Raw genomic sequence first — 25,139 nt, forward strand, 5'->3', positions numbered from 1 at the left:
CAGAAACTTAAATTCATCACGTGCTGGTACGTTTTGGTTAGTTTAGTTTTCCATATTGTTTTTACATTCACCCAGACACCAAATTATATTGGCCAAATCCAGACAGGTGTTCTTGACAGTGGCCTGGCCTGTGTCTGTTTGGAGAGGAAGAGGGTGGGAACATACACAGCTTGGAGAGGCAACAGAATCTTCCTGCTGGAGAGGCCAGATTGGAGCTGAGTCTCCTGAAAGCTATGAGGGTCAGGGGACTTGCGAGCATGACATTGGAGCTCCAAGCTCAGTGTGGACCGATGTAGCTGGCCCGACTCAATAAAGGATCTTCATTTGCGATCTTTATTTTCCCTTTGCTTATTTTTAAAAAAAATTTTAATCTTTCCATATTTCATGAATCTCTCTAGACTACCTTTAATCCCTTTTGCTCAAAAGAAAGTAAAAAGACACAAAACAGTGGATTGAATGACATACCCTTGGTATTTTAGGCAATATGGATGAATGGACATTTTTGATTGCACCTGTCAGGGTTATGAAATTTTTTCAGCTACTCTTCTATTCATTAATCCAGGATTTCATATCATTTGGAAATGCTCACTCAGTCTGCATATGTTACTGAGGGAGTGGGATAAAATACAACTGTCAATTTCAAATTGTGTGTGTAATGAAAGGGGTTAGCCTGGGTTTGCCCTGGCTGCTTTCTTCAGGTATCTGAGATAACTTATTGAACATGGAAGAGTTATTAGATACTGCAATCTTAAATTCTTCTGCCGTGTTACCCACTTAGTACAGCTGTGGGAGGAATGAGAAGAGAGACGGCAACGGAATGGCTGCAAAGAAACAACTTGGTTTCGAGAATTTTGACTGTAGAGTCTGTATTCCGAAACTCCAGAAGGTGCCTTCCATTTTATGCAATAGAGTAATCCTCAGATGGAATTTGACCAGTGGCTTATGAGCTCGGGTGCTGGGTTGGAGAACTCTTCCTATGGGGAGTCAGAAAACCCAGCTAAACTACTGGGGTGAAGAGAATCTTGGGAAGTCCAGGTTTGCTGCAAATAGGTCTATTCCAAAGAATAAGGAGCTCTGGTGGCGTTGTCAGATACGTGTTGGATTGCGCACCACAAGATCAGTGATTCAAGCCCAGCAGCTGGGCCAGGGGAGAAAGATGAGGCTTTCTACTCCTGTAAGGAGTTACAGTCTTGGAAATCCACGGGGGCACGTTTACTCTGACCTATAGAGTCCTGATGAATCAGAATCAACTCATTGGTAGTGAGTTTGGGGTTTTCTTTGGTCGATTCCTGTAAAGATTTGTAGTCTTGGAAACCAATGTATGTGTGTTTGCTTTTACTTGAAGTTCAGCGGAATGACGTATGGCGGCCCTGGGGGGCAGTGATGGGCTTTGTGCCCGTAAACTTGCCCTGCAGATTTTCACCTGTGGTCCCAAATTTTCAGGCCTCAATTCACGAGTGATTGAAGAGTCCCAATATATCTTTCTATTTTCTTTATATAGGGATATTTTAGGAAAACATTTTTACTGAACCTCACATAAACATGAATTGTGGAATAGTGCGTCCTGCAGTATTTCAAACCCCATTCTCATCTGTTGCCACGAAAGCTCTGTTGCTGGTGAGTAAGTGCCTCAGCTCTTTCGAATTGCAGGGACTTTCCACCTTTAAGTTTCTAAGTAGTATCTACACTGTGCCTGCAGCAACATTGCAGAGCCACTGTCACACAATTACCCAAAGGAAGATCGCTCGTGAGTGTCACTCCATGTAGTTACGCACTGACATAGACTGCACACCCAATAAGCTCAGACAGTCTGTAGACATGTTGTAAAATTAAGTGGTGAAGTCAAAGACCAAAGAGACTTTTATGATCTTCGTGCTGTGGATTAAAAACTAACACACACACACACACTGAGATGTTTATTTTCTTCTGTCTTTTAGGAGGAGACGAGCTATCATATGAAAGAGAAGGAAAAAATTTGATGACACAAGTCAAGGATTTGACATCCAGAATGACGCAGTAAGTGTATCATTATTTGATTTGTTCCTGCCCCTGGCTCAGACAGAAAGTGGTTATGCATGTCTGTCCATGTCTGTCTGTCTGCACCTGGACCTCTGTGTGATGGATTCAGACGGAAGCCTTAAACCCCTTTCCCTAAATCACTGGCCCACAGAGACAACAGACGAGAGCACATTCACCTGGCCTGGACACGATCGTTAATTTTGGCCATCTATTCTGTTTCCCATGCTTCGTTCCTTCCTGTCCTCCATTCAGCACTCCCATTCATAAGAAATGCTGACTTGCTGTACAAGAAAAGTGAAGATCGGAGCCTTGTTTAACATTGTAGAGAAACCCCCCCCCCACATAAACCAGTAGTTTGAGATTGAAGTGAAATTCTTTTTGTTGCTTTTCTTAAAACACAGATACATAATTTTTAATTTAATTCTTAGCGTGTAGAGCAGATTATGTGCACATTAACAAGCGCATGCAGATATAGCTGATTCAGTTCCCTGAGATTTGGTGAGTTAGCTTAAAAAATATTAGGTTATTGGAACTAAACATTTGCTTAATAATTGAATAGCAGTGTCTGTGGGCTATTAAGAGATTTGATTCAAAGTTAGGTTGAGTGCTGAGGGTGAGAATGAGGGTAGGGATGATTATCTAGGGATTTGGTCTCTGTTTGTAATTTAAATAAATCATTTTGACAGAGACTGACTGTAACCATGTTCAGGTGCTGACGGTGTGAAATTGAGTTGTATGGTGGACAGAAGACAAGCAGTCAAGAGAAATCCCCAAAGGCGAAATTTGTTATGTAATTGGGTCAACTCATGCATGAGAAATACATGCTAATTGTAAACTGGTGGAAAAATTATAGCGTATGAGGCAATTAGGTCTTAGATTAACCCGAATAACTGACACAGGACGTTCCTTGCTTTTTTTTATATCTCGAAAACATGAAAAAATTGTGTGTGTGTATGTGTGTGTGTGTGTTTGCTTAAAGTAAGAAAGGTAACATTTAGAAAGGCATTCAGTATGGAAATATATTATGTGGGAAGCATCAAGGATTTGTAACTAGTGGAAATTGGACACGAAGCTTCTTAGTGTGAGTTGTCGAGTCCAGCACACCAGGGAGCTTGAACGGAGAGTAAGGTTGTGTTTGTGTGATAACTTAGCATTGGATTCATTAACACTGTGACCGGTTAGGGTGCCAGTGGGTTAGCCCATAGACTTAGGGGTAGTGTTTTCACAGAGTGAGTCTATTTGGCTGTAGGGGATTGTACCTTATCTCTAACTCATCCCAATCAGTAACTTCTATACCATTCTCGGGTCAGTTGTGGGATTATCTTTTAAGGGAAAATCAGTTATATCAAGGAAAACGATGGGGCAAGAACACATATTTTTTCTTATACTACCTAACACATGTAGGAATGGTTCATTCCTTTCAAAACATTGTGGTCTACCTCGTCTAATTAGATGCTGAAAACTCCTCCTTAGGGAAAGTGCTTCTTTGAGGAATACTTACACTTTCATGGGGAAAATGTACGGAAAATTACCTCTTGGGCCCTTTCTTGTTTCCAAATCCATGGTTTCTCTTACACCTGGTTTTGCTTTATTTTTCCATCTCATGTAGAACTTCAAAGGTCTATCTCTTCTTTTTATGCTACGTTTTTCAGCCACAGTCAACGTAGAGACACACACTCATCCCAGACCAGTAATTGCTTGTGCAAGTACCAGAATTGTGGTCACACACAAAATGGCATTGCTTAAAGGAGAGGTTTGGGAAAGGACCCATCCTAAAGGAATTCACACGTATGACACAGAGACTGAGAGGCTAACAAATAATTTCTGGAGGTTTTTTTTGTGGGACCCATTGCTCCCTTCCTTTCTTTTCTGAGTCTGTGTCCAGTGTTCAGGCATTTGCCCATCCTGCATATTGCAGGGGCCTCCTAATGGGCCTATCTCCTTCCAAGCTCTTTCTGCTTCTTCTTTCATTGTATCTTAAGCATTGTCTGCCAGACGAGCCATTCTAAAATATCTCTTTCATCAAGGCCCTAATTATGACCCTACTTTTAAAAAAAGCAAAGCAAGCTATCCTTGAGTCTCCCCTTTGAGTAGGATAAAGTCTAATCTCCTAAACCCCTTAATCCTGACTTTAAGGACCCTCCACAGTTTGCTCCTGAATTACGTTTTTCACGTTATCTTTCACTACTTTTCAGCCATCTCTTTTAGCCTGGAGGACTTAACTCAGCGCTGGGCTTTGGCATGAGTTAACCCTCTTGTTCGGAACAATCTCAGCTGTCAGTCACAACACCCCCGTTCCTAGAAACGCACTCAGACATTGGCTACAAGCGACTTCCTAATCTCTAAATGGTTGTCACCTATTTTACGATGGCCTGTTCCATTCATTTCACACATCCTGGGCTCCCTTTGGGTTTTAATTAGTCATGTGTCTTACCTCCTGTGTTAGTCTGGGTACTCTAGAGATACAAATCCACAGAAACTCAGATGTATGAGAGAGAGTTTTATATAAAGGGTAAGTGCACATCAAGAAAACATCCCAACCCAGTGCTGCCCAAGCCCACAAATCCAACATTAACTCATATATCCGACACCAATCCACAAAGTCCTCCTCCATCTCACAAAACACACGCAATGATGCCGACTGCAGGAGGAAAGCCGAATCAATGAATGTGTAAGCATCTCAGCGCTGGCAGGGGTCTCCACACGGCTGCTCCAGCACCCAGGGCTACATCGGGGTAGGTCCATGTGGCTTCCCCTTGAGGATGTCTTGCAGGAAGTGAGCCTTTCCAGCTGAAGCAGGGAACTGGCTAAGGCAGCTGCACCCTGGTCCGACCATCACAAAGCAAGAGACCCGAGACGAGGCTCACTGAGACATTTATCTCCCTACTCTTCAATTAAGCCCACATGTGTGTATCAGCCAGGTTGGCACAATAAACTGTAACTCACCTCCACAATATCATCATGGCCATTTCCAATTTGGTTTTCGCGTGTCTGAGGTTATAGACCATGGTGCTTTACACTTTACCTTTCTTGTCACTTCCTTAACTTAGAGTTCTTTATTTTGGAGCCTGAGTGTGTGGTGGTGAAAGCACTCAAGTGCTAACTAAAAGAGTTGTGGCTTGGACCCACCAGTGACTCTTCAGGACACAGCTGTGGCAGTCTGCTTCTGTCAAGATGTAGACTAGGAAGCCCCGTGGCGTAGTGTAGTAGCTGTGCTTTGCCCCTTGAGGTCACTGGGAATCTGAATAGTTCTTCAGCAACAGTTTGTTTATTTTCCCTCTTCTTCTTTCCTCCTTCTGCCTCTTCCTTCATCTCTTCCTCTTCCCCTGCGACACCCCCCCTCCCCCCCAATGCTTGAAGGAGCCTGAGGATGCAGTGGTTAAGTGCTAACAAGGCAAACAAAAGTTCTGTGGTTTGACCCCATCAACAGTTCCGGAGGAGATAGGACAGATGTGGGCACCTGCTTCAGTAAAGATTATAGATGTGGGGACCCTATGAGGCAGTTCTACTCTGTCCTGTAGGGTCACTGTGAGCCAGAATCAACTTGCTAGCAATGGGTTTAGACTGCTTGAAGCGCTTTGGTAGTACAGTGGTTAAGTGATTGGCTGCTCGCTGAAAGGTCTATGATTCGAACCTACCCACGCTTCTGTGGAAGAAAGATGTGGCAGCCTGCGTCCGTAAAGGTGACAGCCTGGGAAACCCAATGGGACAGTTCTACTCGCTCATATACGGTCTGTTTATGAGCCGGCACTGACTTGACAGCCCAGAGTTTATCTTGCTTGGAGTGTCTGGGTGGTGCAAATGGTTGGTTAACACACTTGACTGCTAACTGAAAGGTGGGAGTCCCTCCAGGGGCTCTCCAACAGGAAGGCCTGGCAATGAAATTACTTGGGAGAAAGGAACCCTTGGAGACCCTGCCGAGCGTGGTTCAGCTCTGGCACACAAGTGGTAGCCATTGTTGGAGTTGAGTTAAAGGTGTCTGGTTACTAGCATCCTCGCTCGCTCGGGTTATGGGCACAGTCTGTGACTATTCTTTGCCAAAGTATTGCCTCTTCTGTCAGAAATGAAATACAAAGCCCTTGGCATTGAATGTCCTGATTTACTGCCAGTTAAGGTCTTTCCCTGGCTGCCCCTGTTACACCTTGACCTAGTCACTGGAAACATATACCTGGGCAGCCATTTGAACTCTCTCACTGTCTAACTCAGCTCAGTGGTTACCATCTCCTCCCAGACCTGACTCTTTCCCTTGCCACTCTGGAGGTCTGGCATGGATGACTGCTTTAGGTATTTCCTTCCAATACCGCCCCCTGGGGGTGCTGGAATGATCCTGAGGGGCTGCAAAAGCAGATATTAATTAACACTTTTGTCAAGGGTGCGAGTAACTTTTTTTTCTGAAAAGGGGGCGGTAGGCCAAATAAGCTTGGGAATGTATGGTAGACTGGACCCTTTTTTTGGGTATATTTTATGATTTTCAGTTTTGTTCCATATGTTTCTTTTTTTTTTTTTTAATTGTTTTATTAGGGGCTCATACGACTCTTATCACAATCCATACATACATCAATTGTGTAAAACACATTTGTACCTTCATTGCCCAATAAGGTAGACTGGACTCTATGAAGATAGGGGCTGCCTTTTCCCATATAGCCTGCAGGGCCTTGCCTGGGACCAAATTTGATAAGCAAGTGAATTGCCTCTTTGTGTCAACAAATCTTTTTACCATGACCTGTCACTCTCCCAAGGAGCTCTGGCAGCACAACGGTTAAGTGCTTGGCTATGAACTGAAAGGTTGATGGTTCAAACACACCCAGGAGTTCCTTGGGAGAAAGACCTGGCTTGCTGTGTTGGCTAAGGTGACAGCCAGGAAAACCCATGGGGCAGATAGCCTCTGCCATGAGGACTTAGTATGAGTCAGAGTTGTCTTAGCAGCACCCGGCAACAATAACAATTCACTCTGCCAAATGGTGCCACCTCTGAGATGGTTTATCAAGGCCTATGCCTGACAAACATGCTCTTTGGAGGAGGGCCATGTACTTGATTTTTTGAGTTCTAAATTTTGTTGAGAATAAATGAAACAGAACCGACAACATCAATGGCAGTGATTGCATTCTTTGAGCTTCGTTACCAGTTTGTTATCATTAATGATAATCCTTCATCATTCATATAACCTTATGGGTCCCTAAGGTTCCTATATAACTTGCTAGATGTCTAATTGAACCCACCTAGATAGTTCATCAAAAGCATAATGCTCATGGCAGACCTTTTTATTAGTTAAGCTAAACGACTGTTCCAGGCTATGTTTCGGTTTAAGACTTAAAGATGATTTTAGGACAGTAGTTTCAGGAGTTCATCCACCCTCCGTGATGCCAGACAATCTGGAGTTCAGGAGTACTAGATATTCTTTTGATCATGATTCTTCTATGGGAGTTTTTGTTTGCCATGTCTGCTCATGGTAATAGGGCACCGTCCCGCTTTTCAGCTCTAATGACAGCTGAGGCTTCTGCATCCCTGTCATGGCATGTCTCAGGACTTTCTGGCTCCTACCAGCGGAGTAGTGTACCTATATACCACATTTTGTTTATTCCCTAATTGTTCACGGAGGAAATTATCCACACATTCCGTATCCCCTTCCATTCCTGACTCTCCAGGTGAATCAAGACTAATTATGGTGCCTTGGGGGGTCGATTGCCAGATTTTAAGACCTGTCCTTTGCAATGGACTATCCTATGACACCAAGACCCTAGGTATCCAAGCCAAGAACCCGCATCCCATGGGGTGTTTAGTTGCACATAAGCAGCCGGAGCAACTGCGTTGCTGTTGTTGTAGAAAGGAGACTATCAAGCAATTTGTGCTAGTCCAGCGCTTTATAGGTGTGTGGCTGATGGTGAGCGATTCCAATAATCAGCCATGCAAGCCTACTCTTAATGTGATTTTTCCCCATCACTATTAACAACTTTCCCCCCATGTCTTTCTTGTTCCTGATAGTCACTTATGAGCCTTGGTCTCTGGTATTCCCTCTTCTTGTCTTTTTACATAAAGTGAGGTCATACACGCTGTGTTCAATGTGTAAGAATCTCTGGGTCCAAAGGACACACTCCACTTGTGACACTTGCTGCTTGTAAAATGATGGAAATCACAATTACGCAATCTGGTTAAGAGTCACTCACGGTTGAATCATGTCTTCTAATCCGTTTCTTTCCTTACTGTGTTGGTCTGGGTACTTTAGAGAAACAAATCCACAGAAACTCAGATGTATGAGAGAGAGTTTTATGTAAAGGGTAAGTGAACATCAAGAAAACATCCCAACCCAGTGCTGCCCAAGCCCACAAGTCCAACATTAACCCATGTGTCCGACACCAATCCACAAAGTCCTTCTCCATCTCTGAAAACACACACTATGACGCCGACTGTAGGAGGAAAGCCGAGTCAGTGAATGTGTAAGCATCTCAGCGCTGGCAGGGGTCTCCACACGGCTGCTCCAGCATCCAGGGCTGCATCGGGGTAGGTCCATTCAGCTTCTCCTCAGGGATGTCTTGCAGGAAGTGAGCCTTGCCAGCTGAAGCAGGGAACCGGCTAAGGAAGCTAAACCTTGGTCCGACCATCAGAAAGCAAGAGACCCGAGAACTAGAAAGGCGAGGCTCACCGAGCCATTTATCCCTCCACCCTTCAATGAACCCCACGTGTGTTTATCAGCCAGGTTGGCACAATAAGTTAACTACCTCACTTACCTTCTTACATAGTCTCGTGAGGGCAAAGGGTCCTTTGCTGGCAGTCACACAGGCTGTGGCTGTTGTTGTGTTTAGCTTGTCTCAAGTTGGTTCTGACTCATAGCGGCCCTGTGTACAACCCCAGGAAGCACTGCCTGGTCTCGAGCCAGCCTCACAATTGTCCTTCTGTTTGAGCCCACTGTTATAGTCACTGTGTCCATCTTTTGAAGGTCCTGCCTCTTTTTTGACTCCGTATTACTCTACCAAGTACGACGTCTTTATTCAGGGGCTGGCCTGCCCTAACACATGCCCAGTGTGTGCATAAGAAGAAGGCTCACCATCATTGCCTTTAAGGAGTATCCTGGCTGTACCTCTTCCAAGAGAGATTTGTTTGTTCTCTTGGCAGTCCATGCTGCTTCCCACTCTGTGGCTAGAAGAGTGACATTAAACAATTTGCTGCACTTCTGTATCTCATTGTGGCTTTGCTGTGCTTTTCTCTGGCTGCCAGTTATGGTCAGGCTCTTTCCACACATCTGGTGGCAATTTGAATGTCATATTTTAGCTGTTGAAGTGTTATCTGTATTTTGCTTCCTAGAATCGTTTAAGGTATAGGATTTTGAAAGATGTTATCCCTGTCAGTCACTTATCTTTACACTTCTTTCGGGGGGCGGGTAAAGTCTTTTTGATGAAAAAGTTTTAAACTGTCGGGAAGTTCTATTTATTTACATTGTCTTTTTATTTGTGCTTTCGTTATTATACTAGATAATTCATTGCTAAAGCTAGGCCTGATCGTGTTGCCTCTGCCTTTTCTTCTCAGAATTTCATAGTTTTAGCTTACACCTTTTGGTCCTTGGTCCCTTTTGAATTATTTTGCACCTGGGGTATGAGCTATAGGCCCTCTTTCATACTTCTGCATGTGGAGATCCAGTTGTCCCAGAATCCTTTATTGAAAAGATTCCTCTTTTTTCCATCAAATGGGTTGACGCCCTGGTCAAAATCAGTTGACCATAAATGTGTGGGTCTATGTCTGGACTTTCCATTTTATGTAGTTGTTTTGTGTGTCTGTTGCCATAGCAGTTCCAGATTGCTTTGCTTTGTAGAGCTGTTCAACCAGAACACCAGACACTGCTATCTAGTTGATTCTGACTCATAGAAACCCTGTAGAATAGGGTAGAACTCCCCCTGTGGGTTTCCAAGACTAACTTTTTATGAAAGTAGAAAGTTTCATCTTTATCCCAGGGTAGCTGTGTAGTAGGTTTAAAATCCAGAGGTATGAATTCCTCCTAACTTGTTCTTCTCTTTCAACAATATTTTAGCTCTCTGGGGTCTCTTGACACTCCATAGCTCAAAATTAGCAATGAAGGAGGCTGGCATTTTAAACAGGATTGTGTTGAATCTGTAGATCGCTATACGTAGTGCGGACATCTTAACAACGTGAAGTCTTCCAATCCTTGAACATGGAACATCTACTGATTTAAGGTTTCTTTACTATCTTTTTTTTGCAGTGTTTTATCATTTTCAGTGGATATCTTTCACATCTGTTCAGAGTTGAAGCATGCCTTCCAATAATATGTGTCAATTGGTAAGGCCAGGATTCTCAGAATTATGTAATTATCGTTCATTTGAAGTCCTGATGTGATTATCCTACGGGTTGCAAATCCTAACCTCTGTGAGGTTAATGGGGCAGGATCAGAGGTGGGTATGTTAATAAGGAGTCCTACTGCTGTAGTGCAGGGTTTGGCAAGCTTTTGAGATGGAAGAACCAATTCTGTCCCTCACAGCAATTTAAAAATTATTCAATAGCCATAAATACATTTTTACAAACAAAATGAAATCACCATTATCTGAATCATACCTTTACATTTTTTCATTTTTACTTCAGAGCCTTGTGTACCTATAGAAAGAGATGCAGTTTGCTCTGGAGTGGGCTATGCACTGGACTCCTAACAGCAGTTCAAACTCATCAACTGCCCTGTGGGAGGAGGAGGAGGCTGGGCGCTGCCATAAAAGACTGAGAGCCTTGGAAACGCGGGGGAAGATGTTTTACACTGCCCTATAGGGTCCCTATGTGTTGTAACTGACTGGCGGGCAGTAGATTTTATGTTAATAAGGTAGAATACAAGCTATAAGAGTAGCTTGTATCTTGAGCCCATCTCTTTTGAGATATAAATGAGATTACACAAACCAACTAAGATCAGAGAGACCCAAGTGCCACCAAAAAGGAAGAGCTGAGTGTGGAATGCCTCCTTTGCATCCAGTGTCCCTATGCTGAAAATCTCCTAGACCCGTGGGAGGATTGCAGCCCAAACACAGGGGCATCTGTCTCCAAGGGATGCCAGGCCCACAGAGGTTGAAGGAGACCAGGAGTTCCCTGTGGCGCAGTCATAGGGAAAGAGTTCTAGAACTGGGACCGTGAATTTGGCCTTCTAGCCTCTCAGACGGAGAGAGAATAACTTGCTGTTTATTGGAGCCATTCTCTTGCAGTCTCTCTGTTCAAGCAGCCCTGGAGAACAATTGCAGCATCACTGGTTAGATCTGTTCCTAGGTTTTCTCCTCGATGCTATTGCAAGTGGGATTATTTCCTCAATATCCTTTCATATCTCTCCCTGCTGGTCTATAGAAACCCTGTTTATTTTGGTTTGTCCACGCTGTGCCTGGAAACTGCTAACCCCTCTCTTAGCCCCAGATGTTTTTTTGGGAGCTCCATTGGATTTATCTCTGTGTATCGGACCATGTCACCCTCATAGGAGATTGTTTTAAATCTTAGAATCTGGGTACGTTTTATTTTGTTTGCCTTCTTATTCTGTCTAAGACTTCTTATACAATACTGAATAGAAGTGGTGAGAGCGGGCACCCTAGTGTTGTTCCTGGTTTTAAGGGGAAAGCTCTTCCCATGAAATATAATGTTGGCTATTGACTTTCATGAGTGCCCTGAATCATGAGGACTCATGTGTCTTCTGTTCCATTCTTGAAAAAGAGAAAGAAAGGGTGTTGGATTATATGAAATAAATCTTCTGCATGATCATGTGTGATCATGTGTGTTTTCCCCTTTTGTTCTACTAATGTGATGAATTATATTGATTGATATTCTAATGTTGGAACGTCCCTGCATTCTAGGAATAAATCTCACTGGGTTATGGTGTAGGACTCTTTCCATAAGTAGTTGGATTCTATTTGCTAGTGTTTCCCCGAGGATGTTACATTTATATTCATGTGATATTAGAGATACAAGAGATATCAATAGACGATATGGGTAGAAGAGATACTGGCCTATAGTATTCTTTCCTTCTCGTGCCATCAGGGTTAGGTTAACTTCATAGAATGGATTAGGAAGTCTTCCTCCCTCCTCTATCTTTTGGAAGAATATAAACAGTATTAGTGCCAAGCCTTTCTAAATGTTTGGTTGAATTGCCTAGTGAATACTTCTGGTCCAAGACTCTTTGGTGGGGTGAGGGTGAGGGTAGGGGAGATTTTTGATCTTTCCACTTACTCTGAATCTATTGAGATTCTCTGTTTCCTCTTGTACCAGTTTGGGTAGGTTGTGTCCTTCAGAGAGTCTGTCAATTTCTTCTAGGTTATCCGGTTCATTACTATACAGTTGTTCATAATGTTCATAGTTCTTGTTATGTCTGTTGGGCATTTTGTTGTTGTTGTTATTTACACGTTTTCTTCTCATGCTTTTTAATCTAACCAAATAAAATATTTTTCCTAGGATCTGGACTTCAGGAGAGTGGGGGATTAACTAGTGGTTCCAACACAAAATGTGTAGGGCTTAGACTAGAGCTTTGCACAGTGCAGGCATTCATTCGGTACACATGTGGTGAATAAATGAACGCAATAAATCAAATCAAAAGATTGGTGAATCCTGCACATTCTTTTCTTTGATGTCTCTCTTTGTAGGCGTACTTAGCTTTTTAAAATACTTTAAATTGTGTCTTTCCTTTTGTGCTGCTTTATAAACATCAATTTTTCATGTTCTGCTACTTTCACGATACTATTCAGTGACTCCTATCATTTTATCAAAAGATTGCTGTGATGCACCCTTGCTTTCCAGTGTGGCATCTAAGAATTGAATCGTCTTAGAAATCCAAAGACTGCCCTCTGTCCCCAAAGGTCATAGCCGGAGCGTGCTCTGGTATCTGACTGAAGTCCTTTAGAAAGGCTGGGGAGGCAAGCTAAATGGGACCCGATCTAAATATATTACAGGGTGACTTTGGGCGGTGGGGATGGACACCAAGTAACACATATTTTGTGAAAGTGCTTTGAGAACTCAGAAGTGTGAAGTAATTATAAGTTCCTGGCGTCCGCCAGTTTATTCTGTGAAGGTCAGTGTGCTCATTCCAGAAACCTCTTTTCATTCAGCTCTTCTTTTCTCCTCTTTTCGAAGTGAGCAATCTTAACTCAATCTCTTTTTCCATACGTGCTATTTCTAATCTTTAATTGGCCCTTCTTATTTGCAGTTTGAGCCATTTATAGACGCAGAGATAACATACAGGAACAATTAGGTTTTTAAGTTTTCCCTGTCTCCGTGGAATTGGGGAGCCAAAAATATCGACGTCAACACCCTGGGCTGGCGGGTTAGCCTGAGCAGACGTGAAGGCCTTGGAGAGTGACCGTGGGCCTGAGGCCACAGGACAAGTCTGCATCCAGACGAACCTGTATATCTTTCTTAATTGCTTTGGTTTCTAGTCCGTTCTACAAATTTCAACCTTTTAAGACGATCTGAATTTTCTTCCAGCTTTCGTTATCATATCTTTTGGGGGCATATTAAGTGTGTGCAGAGAGACTGGCAGGGCGTTCTACACCGATAAAGAGTTACAGTCTCAGAAACTCACGGGCCAGTTCTACCCTGTCCTATAGGGTCAATGGCAGTTAATTAGATTTCTTAAATGTGAAACCAATGCATAGTTGGCGTTGAAGGAAAGCCAGACATCTCACACATAAGGATACGAGTGCTGTTTCAGATGTGACTATAATTAATATGCCACATAATTATACTTTTAATGGATCTTTGGAGGTTAGTTTATAAACTATTTTGATGATTTGTTTTTAGTTAACCAGAGTAAGAGCCAAATATCATGTTAGCGTATTCAAAAGTCCATAAATAATGGAGGCCTTGTCCAGAGATTGAATTCAAGACTCATGGGTCACCCTAACTAAATTGACAATGAGAGAAAATGACATGACTAGGAATTTAGAAACTAGAATCTCTCTCTTGAGTTTTTCAGTATATGCAGATGTGTTTGTTAATGATCATTTCATTGGAAGGATCATGTCAGAGAAATAGTTTCTGTCTTTTCTGCATGTACTTTCCCCGTCGCTTTCTTGTCTTGCCCAGTTGCCAGGCTAAGTTCCTGTACAGAATTAGACTCAACACTGCTTGGAAGAGAACATACTTCTGTTTCTGGTTGAAGGATGTGTTGCTTTTGTAAAGGGCTTATTTGGTTCTAAGGTCAAGAAACAAGAAGTTATGATAAGTTTTTCCTTGCTCATGTTTATGGTTGATTTCCTTTTGTGACCATAGTAACTATAACAGAATTAACCATTAGCTTGTTGGCATGGAGATTTTGCATCATTGCCTTCTTATCATTACCAAGTATTGAGGGGTTTGCCTGTGCTTGGCAAAATATGAAAAATAAGTGGAGATTTAGGATAAAGAGTAAAAGAAACAAAAATCAAAATCATTCTCTGAGTACCTTCTTCTTCGCACTCGCTCTTTTTGACAGGAAGAATTGATTTCCCCCAAACCCAGGCACTTGGGCATTATTTTGTTGTATAGTTATTATGAGGCCTTTAGGGAAAGGACAATTTCTTGCTCATGTTTCCTCTTCCAGAACCCTGTGCTTTGAAAGCAAAGAACAAGATAGAAGTGGATGTTGTGTTTGTAGCTGCTTCATCCATGCATGTGCTACAGAGCTCCCCTTGTGCCCGGTCCTGTAGATTTCTGGAAAAGGGAGAGACCATTGATTGTCTCGGGAGAGATTTAATGAGTTGCAGGGTCTCTGTTGTAGTTAGGGGCCATCGCGTTGATTCGGACTCATCTGACAGAGCAGAACTATCCCCTTGGGTTTGCTAGGCTGAAAAACCTTTATAGGGCAGGGGCCTTGGTGGTGTAGTGGTTACGAGTTGTGCTGGGAACTGCGAGGTCAGCAGCTCAAAACCACCAGCCACACTGCAAGAGAAAGATGAGGCTTTCCACTGCTGTAAATTGAGATACGGCTGTGGAGACCCACAGGGCCGGTTCTACCCTGTCCTCTATGGTTGTTGCGGGCATAGACTCAGTGCCAGTGAATTTTGTATGTTTGTTTGTTTTTTACTCTTTATAGGAGCAGATTGTTGGCAGTTTCTCCCTCAGAGCCACTGGGTGGGTTCAAACCACCAACCTGTCCGTTAGCGGCTGAGTGCTTACTGTTCTGCCTGAAAGATGGTCTTTAGTGGGATGCATATGAGGGTGTTTGAAAAACTTCCTGGAGAAATTCCAGTATCCTCTCATTCCATGGTTCCACGAACTCTTTGAAGCCCCCTCATAGGACATAGAAGAGGCAGCGCCGGAAGAATGACTATGGTAAGACTGGGCATGCCCAGGGTCTGCTTGTTAAGGGTGCAGTAAGGGTTGGCAATACTGAGATGCAGGTTGAGGCCAGGCTGTGGAAGGAGCACTATCATCTTTTCATCGGTGTACCTTTTTGCTATTGATCAATCCAAAGTAAACATTCTAGAGGGGAGGCCACTTTTGAGAACTTCACTGTGAGCTTAAAGATTTGCTGTGTATTTACTACGTACCAGGCACTTTGCTAGGAGGCAAAAATAGATACGATTCCTTAACCCCAGAAAGCTGGCTATTCGCCTGACAGGCAGGGCTAATGGCAGCACAGTGTGATCAAGGCCAGAGAGGGGACAGCATCATGTTAACATCACACGAGGACTATCCCAGGTTTGGGAAGTAAAAAAATCGGGCCTGTGCCAACACTATTAAAAATATATATGCATATTATTAGTTGGGATTTAATACGTATATCATTCCATATTTTCAGTCACGTCAAGTAGAATTATACGATTGCTACCACAATCATTCTTTTCCTACATGAACTCCTTGACATCGCAAGACTGCAAATCTCTACAGGAGCAGACAACCTCATCTTTCTTTCTTTAAAAATTAAATGCGTTTATTAGGGACTCTTACATCTCTTATCACAATCCAGACAATCATCCATTGTGTCAAGCACATTTGTACACATAACGCCATCATAATTTTCAAAGCATTTGCTTTTTACTTGGGCCCTTGATATCAGCTCCTCATTTCCCCCTCATGCCTTCCCTCATGAACCCTTGATAAGTTATCAATTATTATTTTCATATCTTACATCGTCCTCTGTCGCCCTTCACCTACTTTTCTGTTGTTCGTCCCCCTGGGAGGGGGTTATATGTAGATCCTTGTGATGGATTCCCCTATTCTCCCCCCACCTTCCCCTTATCCTCCTGGTATCTCTAGTCTCATTGTTGACCCTGAGGGGTTTATCTCGCTTGGATTCCCTGTGTTTCCAGTTCTTATCTGTAGCAGTGTGCATGTTCTGGTCTAATTCATTTTGTAAGGTAGAATTGAGGCCAAGAGAGTGGGGGGAAGAAAGCATTAAGGAGCTAGAGGAAAGTGGTGTGTGTCATCAGTGCTAAACTGCACCCTGACTGGCTCATCTCTTCCCTGTGACCCCTCTGTGAGGGGATGTCCAATTGCCTACAGATGGGCTTTGGGTCTCAACTCCACGCCCCCACCCCCCAATTCACATTGGGTATGATTTTGTTCTGGGTCTTAGATGCCTGATAACTTACAATATTTTTTAAAGCATTTTAAGAAACCTGGTTTTTGAATAATGATCCGTACTATTTTTTAATTATGATTAATAGGTGCCTACCTAATGTAGCTAACACACTGCCATCAAGTCGACTCTGATTCAAGTGTTTTTCGTAGGCTATTAATCTTTACTGGAGCAGACAACTTCATTCCCTGCCTACCCCCCCTCCCTCCCCACGGCCCTCCCACCGCAAGCAGGTGGTGGGTTTGAATTACCGGCCTTTTGGTTAGCAGTCCAGTGCTTCATAGGTGCTAGTTTCTGCTCTAAATACAGTTTATTTGTGTCAGTCAGTATGGAGCTCTTGAAAATATCATTCACATTTAAATCAAATCATATGAAATGTCAAAAGTTTTCATTTTCACAAGAGCATTGACCAGCCTACTAATTTCAGGATTTGGGTTTTTTAAATTTTTTATGAACAACCCATATATGTGCAAAAACTCAAAACACATATAGACAGTCTCTCTGTTTCGGATTTCAGTGTTTGGGAAGATGAAAGGTTTCAAAGTGAAGCTAGGACAATGTACACTCATCTCTTCACCATCCTCGACCTTTGTCATGATTGGTCATTTAAACAAAGGTCAAGCTCAAGTACAGAGAATTCAGGAAGCATTTAAACCCTTCGGCATATATAAAGTAGTGATTTATGCCCATGGGAGAAGGGTTGTTGCCTGTGCACATGCGTGTTGGAGAAGAGAGCTCGCTGGTGGCAGGCTCCTGAGTGCTGCGCAGGGCCGCTTGGTCCCAGCTCTGTGCTTGGCCCAGTGTGTGCTGCCAGCTTACCACTGGGATGTGCTCTCACTGCTGGACGGTCTTTTCCTGCCAAATCCTGTCCTTGTGCAAGATTAAAGAACAGAGCCCGTGTGGCCTGCGTCTCGATCTTGCTGAGAATATTAAGACTCCTGCAGGTTGTAATACAGATTAGCTGGTGAGATCGCTGTTGGGGAAGTAAAGCGAGTTTTTCTAAATGAATTTGACAACTGCTGGGAACCTTTTTGCGTCCTCCAGCTTGAGTGTGGGGCCGGCAGTTAACCACTTATTTCCCTCGTTTTTTTGCCAGAATTGCTTCCACCCACCTCTGTGTTCATTTATCACAAACACTTCCCTAAGGTTACGTTCGGTTTCTTTCTTCTTCCTCTTGGTTTCGGTCAGATAATGCACTTGACACATTATTAAGTGTTGATGAGTCATTATTTACTTCATTCACTTAAAGAGGAAAGATATGTAGGTGTGCATGTGTATGTGTGCCTATGGAGTTCATAGGGAGAGCTTTAATGTTATTTATCTGTGGGAGAAAGATGAGCCTTGGAAACCCGGGAGGGAGGCATGTCCTGTGCTGCCCTGTAGGGTCTCTGAGTTGAATTGGCTTGATAAGAGTGAGTTTGGTTTCCTGTGGAATGTTATTTATCTTTAGGCAGTCCCCTGGGGGTATGCATTTCCAGTTTCCTACAAGCCATTGTTATGACCCAAACCTCAGCAAGCATCTAAGGATTCCTGGATCACTACAGGAACTGGTCCTGGGGTTCTTTAAGAACAAGGTAGATAGCGGCATCTGTCACTTTTTATCCCTGAGTTCTGATTCCCTGTCCTCAGGCTACAATCCCCTGGGAAACGGTTAAGGCAGGAGAAAGGAAGGAAGGAAAGACATTCACTGGGAGCCACGCCCTGGAGACGCAGCACAAACACGCACTGGAACGCAGGGGAGGCAGCTCGTTGTCTATGGCAGAAGGGAAGTAAAACCCCGCGAGTCTCTCCCCACTGCGGCTCACACCTGGCTTCACAGTGAGTATCTTGCTGTTTGAGCCGCGTCATTTGCTTGTGGAAAGTCTGCAGGTGGCAGTACACTGGTGGCACAGCCATAGGTCACCTGGAAGTCACTGCGACACAGCAGCAGGTCCACCCACCCAGGTCTCCAGCCCGAGTCTCCAGCAGGTCCTCCAACCCGAGGGTTTCATAGATCTTGCCCAGCTCACCACGGAAGCAACTGGCCTCAGCCTCCTGCTTTCTGCCTCCAGTGGTCCATACTAACAGTAGGGTACTGCTTTGTTGACATGCCTCCAGACCCCACGATTATGTGAACCCTTTTTTAGAGTGTCTGGAAGTGTTTCTTTGATGTTTTGTATGGATAGGTACCCTGTAAACTACAACATTTGACTAAGTGACGCTAGATAGAAGCTCTGCCAACTGAGGTACAGATCTGACTTATTAGGAATGAGACATGTTCATACCCAGAGACTGCCCCTAATCCAATAAGTCATAGTTGCGAGTAGATTCCAACACAGAGCGACCTCATGTGATACAATAGAATGGTCCCCAAGGGTTTACAAGGCTGCAGTCTGTCTGGGGGCAGAGTGCCAGGTCTTTGTACCGGGGACCAGGCGGGTGGATCTACGGTGCCAAGCTCTAGGTGAGCAACTGAGCACTTAACCATTGTGCCATCACATCTTCTTGAGTCCCGCAGACCACGAGGGTGCTCAGCATAGACGGATCAGCACATTGCGTTCTGATCATAAACTTGCCATGCTAGTGGAAAAAATGGTGAAATGTTTATCAAGAGGCGGGACAGATGCCTGGAATTATTGACATTGCTACCAACCTCTCTTCCGTTATGGTTTGGATTCTAGGGTTACAGTGAAACACTTAAGATTCCTAAATCCTGCAAAGAGGATAGGGATCCCCTCCTAATGGAGTAAGTTAAGAAAAGCTCACACACATAGACAACCTGAGAATCATCAGTTTGTTAGAGTTTCTGGCGTGGAAGTTCACTCACCCTTTTTCTAGTTGGGGTGCCCTTGATCTCCTCACTCATGTACTGAGCTGCTCAGTCTGCCTGTTAAGTGGCCCCGTCCCATCTGCTTCTTAAGTTTTCAGTTATCACCCATTTTTGTCTTCTGACACCTCGTGTATTTGTGTGTGTGATTTCGCAGTAAGAGTGCCGTGACTGTGATTTGTACATGGAAAAACACAACCCCATTGTAATACTGCAAAGCTGATAATTGCCATTTTTACTCTGGCAATGTAAGATTATTTGTTGATGAGTACTACAATAATTAGCTTTAAGATTTAAAGGATACTTTTTTTTAACTTGTTATAACAGCAAACCCAAAATTGCATGTATGCAGTGCCGAGAGAAGGTTGAAGGAAAGAGAGGCACTGTTCACGTTGCAGTTTCTTGCAGGCCTCTTGAAAGAGCTTATATTCTGAAGTTATGCTGGCAGAGGAGGTTAGGAAGGTGTCAGAGTCCCAAATGGACTTAAAGTTGCGTTTGCTGAAAATGGCAAAAGTTCGCTTGCAGTTTGCCGGCCAATACTGCAAAAAGAAAAAGCCCCATACAACAAACCTCGCTGCCCTCCAGGCAGCGCCAACTCAGCGGCCCTATAGGGCAGAATAGAATAGTCTCCGTGAGTTTCTAAAACAGCAACTCTTTACAGGCATAGGAAATCCTGTCTTTCTCCCAAGAAGCAGCTGCTGGTTTCAAACTGATGACCTTACAGTTAGCATCCCAATGAGTAACCACTATGCCACCAGGGCTTCCCTTAATCAACACTTGTCAGTGAACTATTTGAAGCTAGAACAGAGGACTTCTGGCCTCCAGTCTTTTTATTTTAATGGGTGGCTCTTCTAACCTTATTGGGGAGCACTGTTAAGCTTACACTCATTCAGAAATGGATACTCCAAGATGCATTAAAAGGGTGGGTGGGTGGGTGGGTGGGGGTGTTGGAAGGTTCCTAAGGGCTAAACTGAAATTATCTCTCACCATTCATGGCTCAAAACACAATTCACCAGTTCAAGTGGGCAGGCCAAGCAAGAAATACATGTGTTATCTCATCAAATATCAGCAGAATCTCTTAAGTTCAGGATCCCTTATCCCAGACTCCCAGTAGAATGAAAAACAGTGAAATTCCATACGTACATAATAGCCTATGGGAATTTACATAAGGTTTAAAGAGTAGTCATAAAACAGGCATGGATGTGCTTACTACCCAGGAGAAGACACGGAATATTTGGAAATCCACTAAAGGCCCCCGTGTCTCTCTTAGGTTTATGCCTCCTTTCCCCCATGAGCCACCAGACACAGAAGAGCTACCAAACCAAGCAAACGCACTGCCATCAACTCGATACTGACTCGTAGCGACCCTGTGGACAGGGCAGAACTGTCCCTGTGAGTCTGTATGAGAGTAGAAAGCCCCTTCGTTCTCCCAAGCAACAGCGGGTGGGTAAACCAAACTGCTGACCTTGTGGCTAGCAGCCCAATGCGTCACCACTATGCCACCAGGGCTCCTAAGAGAAGAGCCACAGCACTTTGAAAATGCAGATATTCGCAGGAAAATGATAAAAAGATCCTCAGAAAATCCAGTCCCCAGGAGTGGAGATAAAGCAGGAGTGGTGCAGTCCCTGTGTCCCTGTGCACTGTTGAAGTATGCAGTCTCGAAGTGGTGTCCACTCCTCCCGTGCAAAAGGCAGTCCTGTTTGTATTGAAGTCTTGCTTGCCCCCTGGAGCAAGGAAAGAGGTGGAAGTGACCATGCAGGAAAGGCTCACTGGGCCAGGCCTTGCCTTTCGTGTCTGGTACTCACGTCTGGTTGTTCTCAGCATCCCTGAGAATGAGAAGTTGTGTCTTTGTGACCCCGAGGAGGAAACCAGCTCTCAAAGGGTACACACATTGCTAAAATGCTTGCAAACTGACCAGTCAGTCTATCTTGAAGGAAGTACAGCCCGAAGTCTCCTTCGAATCAAGGATGAGCAGACTTTGTCTATGTGCTTTGGACATATGATTAGGAGACACCAGTTCCAGAGAAGGACCTCATACTTGGTCAAGTTGAAGGTCAATGGGGAAAAAAAAGAGCAAGACCCTCGATGATAACTTACCTACAAGAGTGAGGGTGGCTCAGGAGGTGAGGTCTAAGAAGAGTTCTCATGCAGCCAAGAACACAGCCAGCACAGCTCGGAGAGTGTGTTAGGAGAGATCAGAGAACAAGGGACTTGGGGGGATGGAGTAAGGCGCCCAGCCCTGGCTGGAGTTGGGTGAGGCTCACAGGTGACGTACAGGAGGAGCGGAGCTGTGAAGAATGAATGAGGATGGAGGCGGCTGCTGAGCAGTGGGGGCTGAAATGTTCCCACAAGGGTTCGCGGCATATTCAAGGAATGAGACGGGGGGAGGGAGGGGGCCTGTGTATGTGAGAAACTGCAAAAATTAGTTTCATCCTAAAGATGTGAGGAGCAACTAAAGGATATTTTGTAGTAAGGGCATGACCGTAGAGTTTAGGGTCATTGTTTGTCGAGATCCCTGGGAATGGATTTCCTAGTCCTGCCGTGAACTTGGGCGCTCTATGGGTTGAGTTTCACTGTAATCGTCACCATGGGTTTTTTTTCTTTTTAATCAATTTTTAAGATTGTGAATTATGGGGGTGGGGGTGTTACATTTTCACTGTGTGATCTTGAGACCCCCCCTTGTACCTGGCAGTCAAGTGTAACGATCATAGCACTGGTATTCATGATGTCTCCTTTTGTAGAATGAAAGGGGGTGGGGGGAAGTCATGATTTTCTTGCATCTCTGGGTTTTTAAGCCGTGCCAAATTTGAAAAATAACTTGGGCAGTTTTCCTGCATCAATTTAGAATTGAATGACAAACGTTGATCAAAGGTGTCTGCGGGTGTGTAAATCGGGCAGTGGTGTGCTCACGCTCCAACTGTGACGCAGGCCCAGGAGAGCGAGTCCCAGACACAGTGTCAGGTTGGCAGGTCTCGGAGAGTGCAAACCCGTATAAATATGTATGCCTTTAGCATTGCATGCAAATGCCACGTTCGCTAGCTCTCATACAAAGATGGAAAGAAAATCTGAGTTAGCTAAAACGTCTGTAATGTGGGTGTGCTGGTAAACTTAGATTAGGTTTAAATGAATACTAAGCCCCAAACCCTTTTGTTGCTTCTGTAGACATAGTTTCCTATGTTAGATGGCAAGCCATGTTGAAGTCAATTGTAACTCAAACACCTAGCCACCTCTTGCTCATTGAAAAAACTGGAGATAGTAGATGCAAATCTGCCCACCCCATTTTATAGTGGATAGAGATGGTCCAAGAGATGACCCAGGCTCCCACTGATCCTCAAGACATAGTCTGGATATGGATATGTGAGTGTGTGCATGGATGGATGAATGGATGGATGGATGGATGGATGGATGGATGGATGGATGGGTGGGTAGATATGTGTCTGTGTTTAATAGAAACATTCCATTATCTTGCCATTATATTTTTTTTCCAGGAACTTTTTGAATCTCCTACATGGCAATTGATGAGGATGCCAACTTGAGGCTATTTATTTACTTCAGACTCCTTAAGTTAGAAGGTAGAAAAGTCACATCCGCACAACTGCATCATTTGGAACAACTTGGTTGCATGTATTTCAGGTATGGAATGGACTTGACACTAGTTAAAAGCAAAGGAAGCGAGTATTGAGTCTTAGGGAGCTAGCTGGTTAGGAAACGAGCAGAGCTCCCTGTGGTATGTGGACTATAGGACACATTTGTATGGTTCTTGGGGCTTTGGAAGTGACCCAGCTCCACAAAGCATTACTTCTCAATCACCGTCTCTCTATTTTCATCTGTTTCAAGTGGCCGTGGTAATAGGTGATGCCGACTGTAGCTGAGAGGATGGGTGGCAGCATGGGGGTGGGAAGCCAGGAAAGCATGGCTCGGCAGAAAGGCACAGGTGGTGACATGACACGCTGGAGCCCAGCTCTCTATGCAGTTGGGTCCATGAGGGATTATGGGCTCTCCTTTATTGGCCTTGTGCAATTTTATTAACATGCCTTTGAGAAACGTGGAGAGCCGTGTAGGCTGGCTCTCTGGAAGCGTCATGGAAATGAGTGTGTCCTTATGTGCAGGAGAGGAAAGCCAAGTGTAGGTCATTGGCCTGCTCTGCACTTGGCTAATGCTCTCTCAAATCCCTCCCAATTGCACACTCTAAGTAAATGGAGGTAATGATTCGTGAGGCTCCCCAGATGCGACGTCTTGAACTGGGAATTCATAGTGGGCGAGAAGAGGCATGCTTGCTGAAAAGTCCAGAGGCTCTTTTCTGGCTTGCAGGTTTGTCTTTTCAAAGAATATTTGCGAGAAGGATGTCATCCCAAAGAAGTCGACCCAACTTTATTGATCAAGTGGGAGACTGTTCAAGTCGGTGGAGGTTTGCTAGTTTACAAGGACATTTTGAAGGTCAGAAGAGTGAATAATTAGACCAGGCTGAAATTAAACCATAACGAGCAATAATCCTAAAGAAAATTACAGCACAGAAAACACTGCATTATTTATTGGGATTCAATGGGAACCTGCCAAGGGAGAGGCAGCTGGCTCTGTCTGCTTCAGAATGTTGGTGGGCTGGAGGAGAGGCTGCCCGGCAGTGGTAAGTTCTCCTTGCAGTCTTGCTCTTAGGCCAGTGCTAACCATAAAAGGAAGGGAAGAGCGCACATAGTTAACTACTTGATATGCAGGAGAGAAAAGACGAAGGGCCATAGAAATCAGCAGAGCTGAGATTCAGGCTGCCTGTCCCCCTGCCATCAGCTTCCCTTTCCATTTTCTAGAGTCTTCGCTTAGTAAATCTGGCAGTTAAACAAAGAAAATCAAACCTCTGGCTGTGGATTCTTGAATTGATTCTGACTCCCGGTGACCTAAGGGGTCAGAGTAGGACGATGCTATGCTTCCGAGGGTTTTCAGTGGCTGTTTTTTCTTCAGAAGTAGATCTCCAGGCCTTTCTACTGAGGTGCTTCTGGGTAGATTCAAACCACCAACCTTTCCGTGAGCGTCTATTCATTTGTGAGGCCTAGGGAGTCCACCTTTTGGGCTCTAGGAGGACGGATGCAGAAGCAACCAAGACCTGGATTCAGATGCCAGCGTTTTCCTCTGTGATCTCCGTTGCTCTAGGAAGTTGTGCAATAAAGGGTTTCTGCTTTACTTCAGCACTCGGTGGGTCAGCGGTTCTAATCCACCCACCACTTCTTGGTGGAAAACTGCGGCATTCTGCTCCCATGAGGATTTAGTCACAGAAGCTGAAGAGGCAGTTCTGCTTTGTCCCGTTGGGTTACTAGGAGGGAGGCAGACTGGACTCGAGGGCAGTGAGTGCGTGAATGAATGAGCTGTATCTCATGGTCTCTTTTCACTCTGTACAAGGAAATAAACACGTTTAACTTGTGAAATTACAATGAGGGTTAAAGGTTAGTGCTTATATTGCAAATAGACACTTAGCATAGAGCTCAATATTGAGAATTCGATTGTTACTATTTAATAAACTGCAAACAGAGTTAAGATCGTGGTTGGGAAACATTTTAAAGAGTATGTGTAGAAATAACAGCCACCTTTCCAGCCTTCAAATGTACTTCTTAGAACGATTTGTTGGGGCGGGGGTGGGGGGGGAATGAGGAAAGGAGAGGAGCTGATGCCAAGGGCTCAATGGAAGGTAAAGTCTAGGAAATAATGATGGTGACATATGTACAAATATGCTTGATGTAGTTGATGTATGGATTGTTCTAAGAGCGGTAAGAGGCCGAATAAAAATGATATTTTAATTAAAAAGACCAA

The 25,139-nt window shown here is 44.1% G+C and overlaps 1 protein-coding gene across 3 annotated transcripts in view; it reads left to right on the forward strand.

The window, feature by feature from the left end:
* NEBL (nebulette) overlaps nt 1-25,139 on the forward strand; it is a 463,302-nt gene that overhangs the window by 255,009 nt on the left and 183,154 nt on the right. Inside the window, exons 3-6 of one of the 3 annotated variants that reach the window (XM_045300212.1) lie at nt 1,502-1,617; nt 1,938-2,016; nt 18,167-18,355; nt 22,832-22,976. The exons of the other annotated variants lie outside the window; for them this stretch is intronic. The gene's annotated coding sequence lies outside the window, so the exon portion shown is untranslated. The remainder of the gene's footprint in view (nt 1-1,501; nt 1,618-1,937; nt 2,017-18,166; nt 18,356-22,831; nt 22,977-25,139) is intronic. 3 annotated transcript variants of the gene reach the window in all.

Source organism: Echinops telfairi, unplaced genomic scaffold (assembly GCF_000313985.2).
Source record: "Echinops telfairi isolate 266 unplaced genomic scaffold, ASM31398v2 ScPeMD7_7461;HRSCAF=8499, whole genome shotgun sequence".
NCBI classification, from domain to species: domain Eukaryota; kingdom Metazoa; phylum Chordata; class Mammalia; order Afrosoricida; family Tenrecidae; genus Echinops; species Echinops telfairi.